Source organism: Convolutriloba macropyga, chromosome 1 (genome assembly GCF_964194025.1).
Source record: "Convolutriloba macropyga chromosome 1, txConMacr16.3, whole genome shotgun sequence".
NCBI lineage: Eukaryota > Metazoa > Xenacoelomorpha > Acoela > Convolutidae > Convolutriloba > Convolutriloba macropyga.
This window is the reverse complement of record NC_134468.1, coordinates 57820350-57831955: the sequence shown is the minus strand read 5'-3', so window position 1 is coordinate 57831955 and position 11606 is coordinate 57820350.

Sequence of the window (11606 nt, the reverse complement as noted above, 5' to 3'; positions counted from 1 at the left end):
CAAATCTTCTATCACAAATGTAATGATAAGGTAAACTGTCAGTCACACTTCCAAACAACCCTTGCACTTCTGTGGGTACCGCAATTGTTCAAACTAGATTTTTGAAAATATCGTGACGTTCAGTCAATGTGGATCGAAAACCTTTGGTCTTCACTCATCGGGCCAATCGGACCAGGTCCGAGCGCACCAGACGTTGTTATTCCACCTCCAACCTCCTGAAACCAAGATCCGTTGTTTCAGTAGTTAATACGGCTGCACAGTTTTCGGCACCACGTGTACAAGAGGTCAAAAGGTAGTTCAGTTCCTACGGACTAACATTTCGCTAATGAGCAAAAAAGAGTGGTGCAGCGCGGAAAGTTAAATTGATTGGGCGCGTGATTAAAGATAGTGAGGTCAAACTATACCTCAAACTATATGGGCAACATTAGTCAAACTGAGGTCAAACTATAATAGCACACTCAAACATTTATGTAGACAATAGTCAACATTAGTGAAACTAGTGAGGTCAAACAATTATGTAGACAATGGGCAACATTAGTCAATACTAGTGAGGTCAAACTATAATAGCACACTGAAACAATTATGTAGACAATAGTCAACATTAGTGAAACTAGTGAGGTCAAACAATAATAGCTCAAACAATTATGTAGACAATAGTCAAGTGAAACTAGTGAGGTCAAACTATACCTCAAACAATTATTTGTCAACATTAGTCAAGTAACACAAAGTAAGTATGAAGTAAAAGAAGTAATAAATACATCAGTAACAAACAACACTGACAGATGAGTAAGCCACAAAGAAGTAAAAAGGAATATATCAATAACAACCAATACTAAAACAATGATACAGTCAACTGAAAATTACATGTCCCAAAAACTGGGCACATCCGACCTTGAAGTTTGAGCCGCCTTGTTGTTCTGCGATATCGTCGTCACGTAACTAGAAGAATCTGACACTGGCATTTGGCTTATTTTGCTTCGAGATCTTGTCGTCACACCACTAGACGAATCCGATACTGGCACTGGCGTTTGAATTGCTATGTCTTTATGGGCTCTTAACATATGTCTCTTGATGCTAAATGAGTAAATGCTACTGAAACTACAAACGGTACACTTAATTCGGTCCAAGCTATGATCGTGTATACGTTTCATGTGGCGGTCCCTCAAATACTTTTCATTCGCTACATAGTCACACTTATCACACAAAGACACCTTTTTGATTGTCGCATTCTTATTTCGGGTCGTCCTTTTCCTGGTCACTTTTTCCGTCACCTTTTCCGATGGTTCACGTTTAACTCTTATCAAACTGACAGTTCCTTCGTTCTTTTTGGAGTCTACCATTGAGTCTATCATTCAGACACTGAAAAAGATGAACTGAAATAGACAGATAAACTGAAATAGACTGATAAACAAACACTGGGATTGACACTCCACGGGCGAAGCCCGATGCTTGCACTACTACTTCTACCTTCTACTTCTACCTTCTATTTCTACACAACTAAATCTGACTCGCACAACGATCTCCGACCTCCGCCTCCGACCTTCGCTACCGACCTCCAGCGACCTTCGCTACCGACCTCCAGCGACCTCCGCTACCGACCTCCACCGACCTCCGCTACCGACCTCCGCTACTGACCTCCGCGACCGACCTCCACCGACCTCCGCTACCGGCAAATGTTTTTTGATAGTACGAGAGCACATAGAGACCTTTTTTACACCGCCGACCTCCGCTACCGACCTCCGACCTCCGACCTCCGCTACCGACCTCCACCGACCTCCGCTACCGACCTCCACCGACCTCCGCGACCGACCTCCACCGACCTCCGCTACCGGCAAATGTTTTTTGATATTACGAGAGCACATAGAGACCTTTTTTACACCGCCGACCTCCGCTACCGACCTCCGCCTCCGCCTCCGACCTCCGACCTCCGACCTCCGCTACCGACCTCCGACCTCCGCTACCGACCTCCGCCTCCGACCTCCGACCTCCGACCTCCGCTACCGACCTCCACCGATCTCCGCCGCCTCCGATACACCAATATATGGTTTAGATATGAACGCACCAATATATGGTTTAGTTAGAGCTAGAATGGCTGTTCAGGATATCGCCATCTTTAATATTTTATGCATGACACCAGTTATTCGAAATTTTCAAAATTTGCTATGTGCAGTCTGTGAGCTCTTTGTCTGCACAGTCTGATGGTGGAACATTCTGTGCAGTTGTGACCAAGAATGTAAATTAGGCTGCGAAGAAGAGGAACAGAGTGGGATGTAGTCTGGGCAGACTGACAAAAGGTTTATACTTCTATTTGTCTGGTTCAGTACTGGTTAAAATTGAAAGTCAATGGTACAGCGCTGAAACCCAGTGGGACCTAACTCCGGGTCTACACCGCCTCCACTTTGAAATTGGTAAATGAGAAATTTTATTTTCATTTTCGATCATTGATCTGGAACTAAGTTAGGCGGTGCTTTCATTGCTTTGTGATGTTTCTTTTCATAATTTGATTCATCACCTTCGGGGATTGTTGATTCTGCAGTTTACTTAGCAAGAGTTTTTGAGCCCTTTAGCTGAGTTCTTCTTTCCTTTCAAACATTTTATTCTAAACTTTTTTATGGGAATTGATATTTTACAGGGCTGTTATCACCATCGAGAAGATTTCACGCCCCGGGTCACAGTCCAATCTCGAATGAATTTGTGATAATGTTTCCAAATAGCTCTGCTTGCGATTAGACAACAGTTGAATATAGGTGACTGCTCTGCTGATTAAATAGCACAATCCGACCTTTTCTTTTCTCGCGTCATTCTGTATTGGTAAAAGTTGCCATAAAAGAGGCGGAAATTCCTAGCGTGATTTTTAGTACAGTATTTAATCACTGCTTGCTGTTTTTGGAGAATTGAGTGGGCGTTAACAATTTTTTAAAAGTTATAATGGATAAGTCGCAACAGTAGTTGATTGATTAATTGACAAAACGATTAAAAAATTAGACAAACATACAATTTGTGAAGAGCGTAAAACTATCAGCAAAGCTTTAATGGATAAAATAAAGACTTTGACTGTAAGCTAGGATAAATTACAGCATATTGATTAAATCACGAGTTGTACTTGAGAATACATACAATCTCGAGATCTGGAACTCTCCCAAAACTTTTAAATAGTGGATAGAAAGTTGTGGAGACTAGCTAGCAGGTTGTGAACAAAAAAGCTAGCAGGAGAGAGCCAGGAGATGAAAATTTTAATCGGGTTGCAAACCACTAAACCAAACCTATTGATCAGATTGAACTGGTTTATAGACAGTATCAAGATTGACAATTAGTAATTGCGTCACTATGTAGGTGTGGTGCAATGGCTATTGATGACCATCACTGTCATTTGCACCTCTGTCTTCATGAACCAAATCGATTTCGTCTACTTCGAATCGAGCACAATAGACGTTGAGAAGACCAAGGACTTCGGATACGGCAAAGTAATGTCCTGGATCACCTGGCTCTGTTTCTTTGGACCCATCGTCATATCTGGATACATGTTATTCTTGGGATATAAGGGACAAACGCATTCCTCAGAGAGACGAGAGCAATCTGGTATCAATCAAAACACTAGTAAACCGACAGGACCAGGACCAGATGCACCCCCAACTGGGGCTAATAATGGAGGCTATTCTTATCAGATCAACTAGAAACAGAAATAGGTGGGAAATATTTGACTGTTTGTGTGAAGTGAATACTGAAATTGTTTGTAGCAGATCTGTAGTTCTTTTCACGGAGACATTTTTTCAAATTACATTGTAATTGTTTGTCTTTTTAAAAAAGCTGTACAAATGTTAAATAATGTTTAAATAATAATAGTGGTTATACTGAGTAGCCTATAGTTATTTGGAGCATGACCACGTTAGAATCGATAAACGTGAATTTCAAAACATCTTTTTCAATTTCTTTCAAAGTAAAAAGTTTTTGATAGCTGATTTCAATTCCCAGAGCGTTTGTTAAATATATTTGCACCTAAAGATAGAATTTTGGAAGATTTCATGATATAAGTATGAACTCTAGCAGTGATACAGACACTCCTGATAAAAGTTTAACATAAAAGTTGAAATGAAAACCCTGTCCAGTGGGATTTCATGGTCCAGCGACAATCTATGCTAATCAAAATTAGCTGCATTGAATTTTCTTTGAATTACTTTGACAAGAAAGAGAAAAATCTGATACCAATGATTGTTGTTTGCGCCATTACATGAAATGTCCTGTTAAAATTGGTCAATAATGAAAAATTTGCAGCAACGCCAAAGCCGGTATTCAAACCGTTTTTTGCTATAAAAAACAATTTTTTCTTTACCCTCATCAGATATTGCTTGCTATTCTCTCCAAAACCACGAATATATTCCTATTGTATTTGGTAGATAAGGTTACGTGCCAGCTCGGAAACAGATTTATCAGCAAAATTCGAGCAAAAAACAATCTGAGGATTTTAGTAATTTTTGGGATTCAAATTTTGCTCAGTTACTTTTTTTGCAAGAAATTTCTCAAAAAATTTCTTGCAAAAAATTTTCTTTGGCTCAATAATATATAATTTAGAGAATGTAGATGCCATTTCTCGCCTCCTGATAATTATGATAAAGTAAAATTTCAGTAAAATCTTGCCTGAATCTTCATCTATCCCAGCTCACTTTGTTTACATTCGAAAAAAATGAACTTAATGGAATCATTATATCAAGTAAATTATATCGATTAACAATGGACAACGGAAAACTACTACAAATAATTCAATTTGTAATTTTCACTTCAAATTGGAAAATGGTAACTTTTTTTCAGTTTCACCTTCTGGATAAAGAGATTCGCCATATAAGCATATAAGCTAAAAATAATTTTTCGCAAGCCGTTTGCGGTATGACTTAATTCCTAACAGATTTTAAAAATAAGAAGAGAAGTTGAAAGAAAAATTTATCGCTAACGAGTAAAGCATGCTAAAGGTAGAGAAACTGCAAGGAAAGCAAAAACTAGCCCGAAAGAAACGGTAAGCCCTTACGAATCCTTTTATGATATTTATCCTTGAGTCAACATAAGCTCATCTTCAAAACATAAATGAAAAACAAAAAAATAAAAAGTTAATACTAAAACAACCTCAGGGGGCAAAATTATTTGATTTAGTTACTCAGCAAGGTTCTCGTTAAATGGAAACTAACAAATTGTTTCAAGTAGGTTCGATTATATTCCTTGATTTCAGTGAATTCCATATTTAAGAAAACGGGTTTCAAAAAATCATTTCACTGCAGCAAATTCAAACTCGTTTTAAACGCGAAATCATTCTAGTGGCCAAAAAAATCAGAAACTTTGTGAATATGCGTTAAATGGCTGTGAAGGGAATCTAATTGGTGAAAACAGTAACAAAAACGGATACAATTACGACAACAAAACTTGAACAATAATGCAGTCAAACGACTTAATTGACGGAAAAGTCAAGCAAAGAAAGTATGCTGATTCTTAGCATAATTTCAGAACGAATAAGGAAAACAGCAAAAATGAGACAAAAAAGATGTATAATCATTTTGCGATAACAATTTCTTCAAATTAGGGTGAAACTACCAGTTTCTGTTGACAATTTGAAACATTTCAACGCGCCCGAACTGTTTCGAAAACAATAATTTCGGGTATCCACACAGCTACAAAATTACACTCAATGGGTTTGCAATGCTGTCATTGGTACAACTACAGGCAAAATGTGACAATAACCAAAAACTGAAATAACAAAAACATACTTAAAACTATAGAACCCCACAAGAAAAAGAGCAGAACAAGTCTTGAGTTATGATCCAAAGAATCGAATTAACTGAGGAGTTGACTTTTAACGTGTGCGACACTATGTGCGCAAAAATGCACATAAAAAATTTGTAAGCAATTAGAACTTTTTTCAAGATTAAATGCTTTAGAGTCTCTAAAAGCAACAGTAATTTGGCACAATGCACGTTTAGTATGAGTTTACAAAACACTTTGGGAGTCCACAACAGAAATAAAACAATAGGCAAAAACTAAAGAAATTGGCCACAATCAGAATCGGTCAGTGGCGTCAAGATAAAGGATCCTTAAAATAACACGTCAATGTCGCTAACCACATCATATTATAAAACGTTAAAAGTCATAAAAAACCTTCTAGCAGTTCTAAAAATGAAATGTTATTTTTGAGACTACCCGATAAGAGAACAAGAGAAACGAGAAAAGCAAAACTGAAAAAAAGAAAAACGCGACAATTAAGAACTCAAATGAATATTTAGGTCCAATCACGGTTGCAGCTGCTCAAGAATCTCAGCGGAACCGATATATCACATCCTGATTCTCAAGTTTTACGCCGGCCTGGTTCTTTTCTGGGTTCGATTGATTAACGATCTCGCAGATATAATTAGTCGCTCGGACGTATTAAAGGACTGTAACTTTAATTTTGTTGATTGAAGTTAAGAAAATCCTTAGTGATAGTCTATGTTCAATCTCGTGCTGAAGTTTGTAAGGCTTCAGCCATTAGCTAGTACTGTTGCTAACTTCTCGTTAAGTAAGCTCAATTAACATAATACTCAGAAGATCTTAAGATCTAGCAAAACTTAGCAAAAAAGACTAAAGTTGTTAAAGAATCAAATTTTAGTCAATCTGAGAACCAACTGCTCTGTATAACAGTTTCTAATGTTTCTAAATACAATTTGGTTTCACTATTCAAGCAATTGGGTTAAAGTAAATAATCAAATATTTATCATTTATAACATCATCGCTACTTGTATCTGATTGGTTAATCAAGAAAATGATTTAGGTCATTATTTACATAGTAAATGTCAAATTACTGCAATATTTAATTTTGTTGACATAAGCACCGATGGTTATTACGTGGCTGTGAATGCCTCGAATTTACGGTATTTGACCTTTAATGGTCACCTAGAGTATCATAAAACAAGCAACTTAAGAAATTTAACAGTAAATAACAAAATATCGAAAAAGTGCCAATTATGGACCATTTAAGTGCTAATAGCCACACTTGTGGTTCCCATGCAATAACGTTCGTTGGGTCCATGAGTAGTTTAGAGGTAACCCTAACCATCTGCCGTAACCTCTGGTTGCTCGGGTTTGGCCTTCCGAAAATGGGGGGGTGTACAGATTTTCGGTCCCAACGTGTAAAAATTTTCAGTTTTGACCATTTTTCAGTTTTGACAAATTCTAAGATTTTTCAGTTTCGAACGTTATTTATTGCTATCTGGTGGCTTGTGTAGCTGATTTTAAGTGGCGCCAACATCGCCCGCCCTGTTTGCGATCTCGGAAACACCATCGTAGAATACTGGCGCTAACTTCACGACTGGCCGGTTTAGCTCTCCATGTGCCGTTTTGACTCTCGCTGATCTCACAACTCCGTCGTTGCCAGTGGAGATCTCGATGATTCGCCCCAGTTTTTATTTACAGCGTTTCACAGAGTCATCTACTAGCCATACTAACTCGCCTTCTTTCAGGTTTCGCACATGTTCTTTTGACCACTTCGATCTCTTGTTCCACTGTGGAAGATATTCACGAGTCCATGTTTTCCAGATCATTTCGGCATATGCTTGAGCCGTTATGAAAGATTTTTTTCCGGTCGTGGTAGTGTTCACTGGATGGCATGAAACGTGCACTCACGTTCTCTCGTCCAAGCAAGAAATGATTTGGTGTGAGCGCTGTCAAATCTTCAGGGTCGTCACTTACTGCTGTCAGGGGTCTTGCGTTGAGTGTTTAATCCACAAGACACATTGTTGTGCTGAGTACCTCTTATGGTACAGCTTCTGCTGTTCAAGATTGCAATCATGACTTTCTTGCAACTTTGAACCAGTCTTTCCCAGATTCCACCAAAGTGAGGAGCTCCGGGAGGATTGAATTTCCAAACAATCTTTTTCTGTGCTAAATCACTCTCAATCTTATCTTTGTCCCACTCGTTCATGAACGCTTTCAGCTCACTGGTTGATCCAGCGACGTTTGTTCTCCGTTGTCATTGATTATGGTACTTGGGTAGCCACGTCTTGCGATGAATCTTGTCACAGCAGCTAGACATGACTCGGTGTCCAATGACTGTGCGACTTCGATGTGTACTGTTCTCGTTGTCAGGCAAGTGATGAGGCAGCACCATCTCTTCATGGTACGTCGTAGAAACTTGACTTCTAAGGGTCCGAAGTAGTCGACTCCGGTATGAGTGAATGGGAACACATGTTCATCAAGTCGTTCTCGGGGTAGATCCTCCATCGGTGGGTGAATTGGAATTGGCGTTCCTGTGTCTGCATTTGATACATCTCGACTTGATTTTTCTTAATGCATTCCTCAATCCGATGATCCAGTACTTTTGTTGGAGCATGTTTCTCACGTATTCTGTGCCCTCGTGTAGGTTGTCACGATGCGCTTTCTCCAACAGAAATTGTACAACTGGATGTTTCGCCGTTAATAATAATGGATGTTTTACATTGTAGTCAAGGTTTGAATGCTTCAGTCGGCCGTTCACTCTAATTGTTCCATCTTCCTCTATGAAGGGTGACAATTTGGCAATGTTTAATGTTTTGGAGATTTCTTTGCTGTTTGCTATAGACTTCGAAACATTCAGGAAGCTTTCCTTTTGAACAAATCGAAACAGTATTTGCTCTGCTTGATGAATTTCGTCTGCTTTGAGGGTCCCTTTCTGCTTTGTCTTGAACCTCATGCAGTAGGAAATGACGTTTCTAATTCGGTTGAAGGTACTGTATCGTCTCCAGTCAAATAATTGGTCTAGTTTATTTTCTGTTGCTGCTGTAATGGTAACTTGCTCGGGTTCGAGTTCGTTCTCTTGACAGCATGTTTTTGGCCACTTTTCTCCATCTGCCTGGAGCCATGCTGGCCCGTTTAGCCATACGGACTTCTTGAGGCCTTCGATGGACTTTCCTCGGGTTCCAATATCGGCAGGATTTTTGACACCTTTGACGTGTCTCCATTGATCCATCGATGAGTTTTCCAGTATTTCCGCTGCTCTGTTTGCAACGAACACTTGTTGTTTCTTGTGAGCTGCTTGCATCCACTGTAGCACTGTCGATGAGTCGGTCCAATGATAGGTTTTTTTGATTCTGACATCATGTTCATTGAGTATCTGCTTTCTGAGACGAACTCCGTAGACTGCGGCTTGAAGTTCTAACTTCGGTATCGTCATGTGTCTGATGGGTGTCACACGACATTTCCCTATTACATATGTTAGTTTTAGCGTTGTTTCACCTTGCCAATATGCCACAATGCACATTGTTTCCTCTGATGCATCGGTAAAGATGTGAAGTATCAGGTTTGTGCATCCGTTTTCAAAAAAAATTCGGTTTATTGACATCGTTCTTAATTCTCTCAACTGAGAGCACCAATCACTGAGCAGTTTTGAGTGTTCTGCTGACAACTCTTTGTCCCATGCTTGTCCCATTGCTGCCCAAAAGCTTTTGAGTAGAAATCGCATTCGTATGGTGTAGGGTGAACATATTCCAAGCGGGTCAAACACTGCTGAGCAAACGATAGGACAATTCTCTGAGTTTTTTTTGTCGGAACTTCTTGCTCAGTTCCATGACAGACAAGGAGACTGTCTGTGTCCACATTCTAGTTGAGCCCTAGGATTGAAGATGATTGTGGTTCTGCTTCAAAAGTCTTCACAAGTTTCATTGATCTGTCTGCCTCTGGGATTTGTGACTTGACTTCATCGTCACTTGTTATCCATTTCGTCAAATTGAATTCACCTTTGATGAGGATGTCTCTGACTTTCTAGTAAATTTCAATTGCTTCTTGAGGGGTTCTGACTGACTTTAGGAAGTCGTCCATGTAGTAGTTTCGCTGAACCACTCTGACGAGACTTTCGTCGTTGACTGCATTATCTTTAGCCACTTGGTGCAAAGCGTAATTTGCCCAAGTCTGCGAGTTTTTCGCCCAAAAAACGTGTCGTGAGCACTCGTATACTTCCATGTTGTGCTCTGGATGTTCTCGCCAGAGGAGTCGTAGGCACCTGCTGTCGTCGCTTGGGAGAGCGATTTGAAGAAACATTGCTTCTATGTCGGCTGATAGAGCTATTTGATGTTCTCGGAAGCAAAAAATTATTCCGATGAGACTCGTTAACCGGTCTGGTCCAGATAGCAGTTTGTCGTTTAGGGCTACGCCTTGATACTTTGCTGCTGCATTGCACACTTTTCTGACTTTTTCGGGCTTGTAAAGATTTATGACGGGATGATGTGGCGAATACCATTGTAGCCTGTTTCGGGTTTCATTAAATTCTGTTTGATCAACTTTCCGAACGTATCCATTGTTGACATCCGTGTCAATGGTTTCCTGATAGCGCTTTCGTAGCGTCTCGTCTTTCTGTAGGCGTTGTTCTAATGACTTGAGCTGTCCCATTGGAGAGTAGAATTTGTTCGCCATTTTCAGTTCTTCCTTTCGCCACAAAAGTCCGACTTCGTATCTTTCACCGTTGAATTGGGTCGTTTATTCCGACGTCTTGATTGCTCGTTGTTCGTCTTTTGAATGACCTGTGACATCGCACTTTGAGGCGTAGGACCCAATATCCCACCACTTACTCATCTGGTTGGCCAATTTGTTATCTGCAATTGATATTGCTGAGGTTGCAAGAGTTGCTGCTGGCTTCACTGGTAGGGGTCCACTTAAGGCCGAACCAATCTTTGATTTCACTGCTCATGGTGCATTTTTGTCTTCCGATTTCTTGAACTAAAAAGGGTGATGAATGTCGTAACAATCTTGTCCAAGAATCACTTGAAACTTGTTTAGATTGTCGTTCTGATTTGGCAAGTTCCTCAAATGTGGGTAGCGGTCTTTCAGATCTTGCAGCTCCACAATTGGTCACCCAATATCACTTTTTCGAGTACGTGGAATTGCACTGTTGTCAATGGTCGAGACTTCTCATGGGCTGACACAGCTATCGGCACTATTTCAGTCTTGACATCTTGTGAGCCATGGATCCCTGCTACTAATAAGGACGCTCTCACGCCTTGAAGTTGAAGTTTAGACACCAATGAAATGTCTACAAATAAAATCGAGGATCTTGAATCACACATTGCTAGTACATTTAGGCTTAAGTCCCTGTTTGTCAGCTTGATTCGCACCACTTGGAGTCCTCCTTGGGTGATGTTAGTTGCTACTGCCGTTGTAGCATCTGAGACATTCTTTGTAGTTTCCTTCTTTGGTAGGTCGCTGTGCAGAAGCCTGTTGTATCGCCCTCCACAGCTGTGTACACTACATGTCCTGCTTTTGTCATGTGACCTGGTCTCAAACAATTGAAACACAGACGGAACTTCTGGACTTGCTCTCGGCGTTCATTTACTTTCATCGATTTAAAAATTTCACAAGTCCAAACGGGGTGTTGTTCGTCTTTGAAGGGACATTCGAAATTCTTAGGTTTGCTTGACTCTTCAGCGTTTGAAGCAAAGGTACTCGTCTTCGGTTTATCACGGCTATGAAATTTGTTTCTGTCAAACGACGAGTTTTTCTGTGCTAACAAGTTCTCAAGAATTACAGCTTTGGAGGCAAGCCACTCTTTGCAAATAATCAGGTTGCCTCTCAGTAGTCGACGATCTTGCATATACTGCAACCACTGTTCTCTCAGCTGCGGAGAA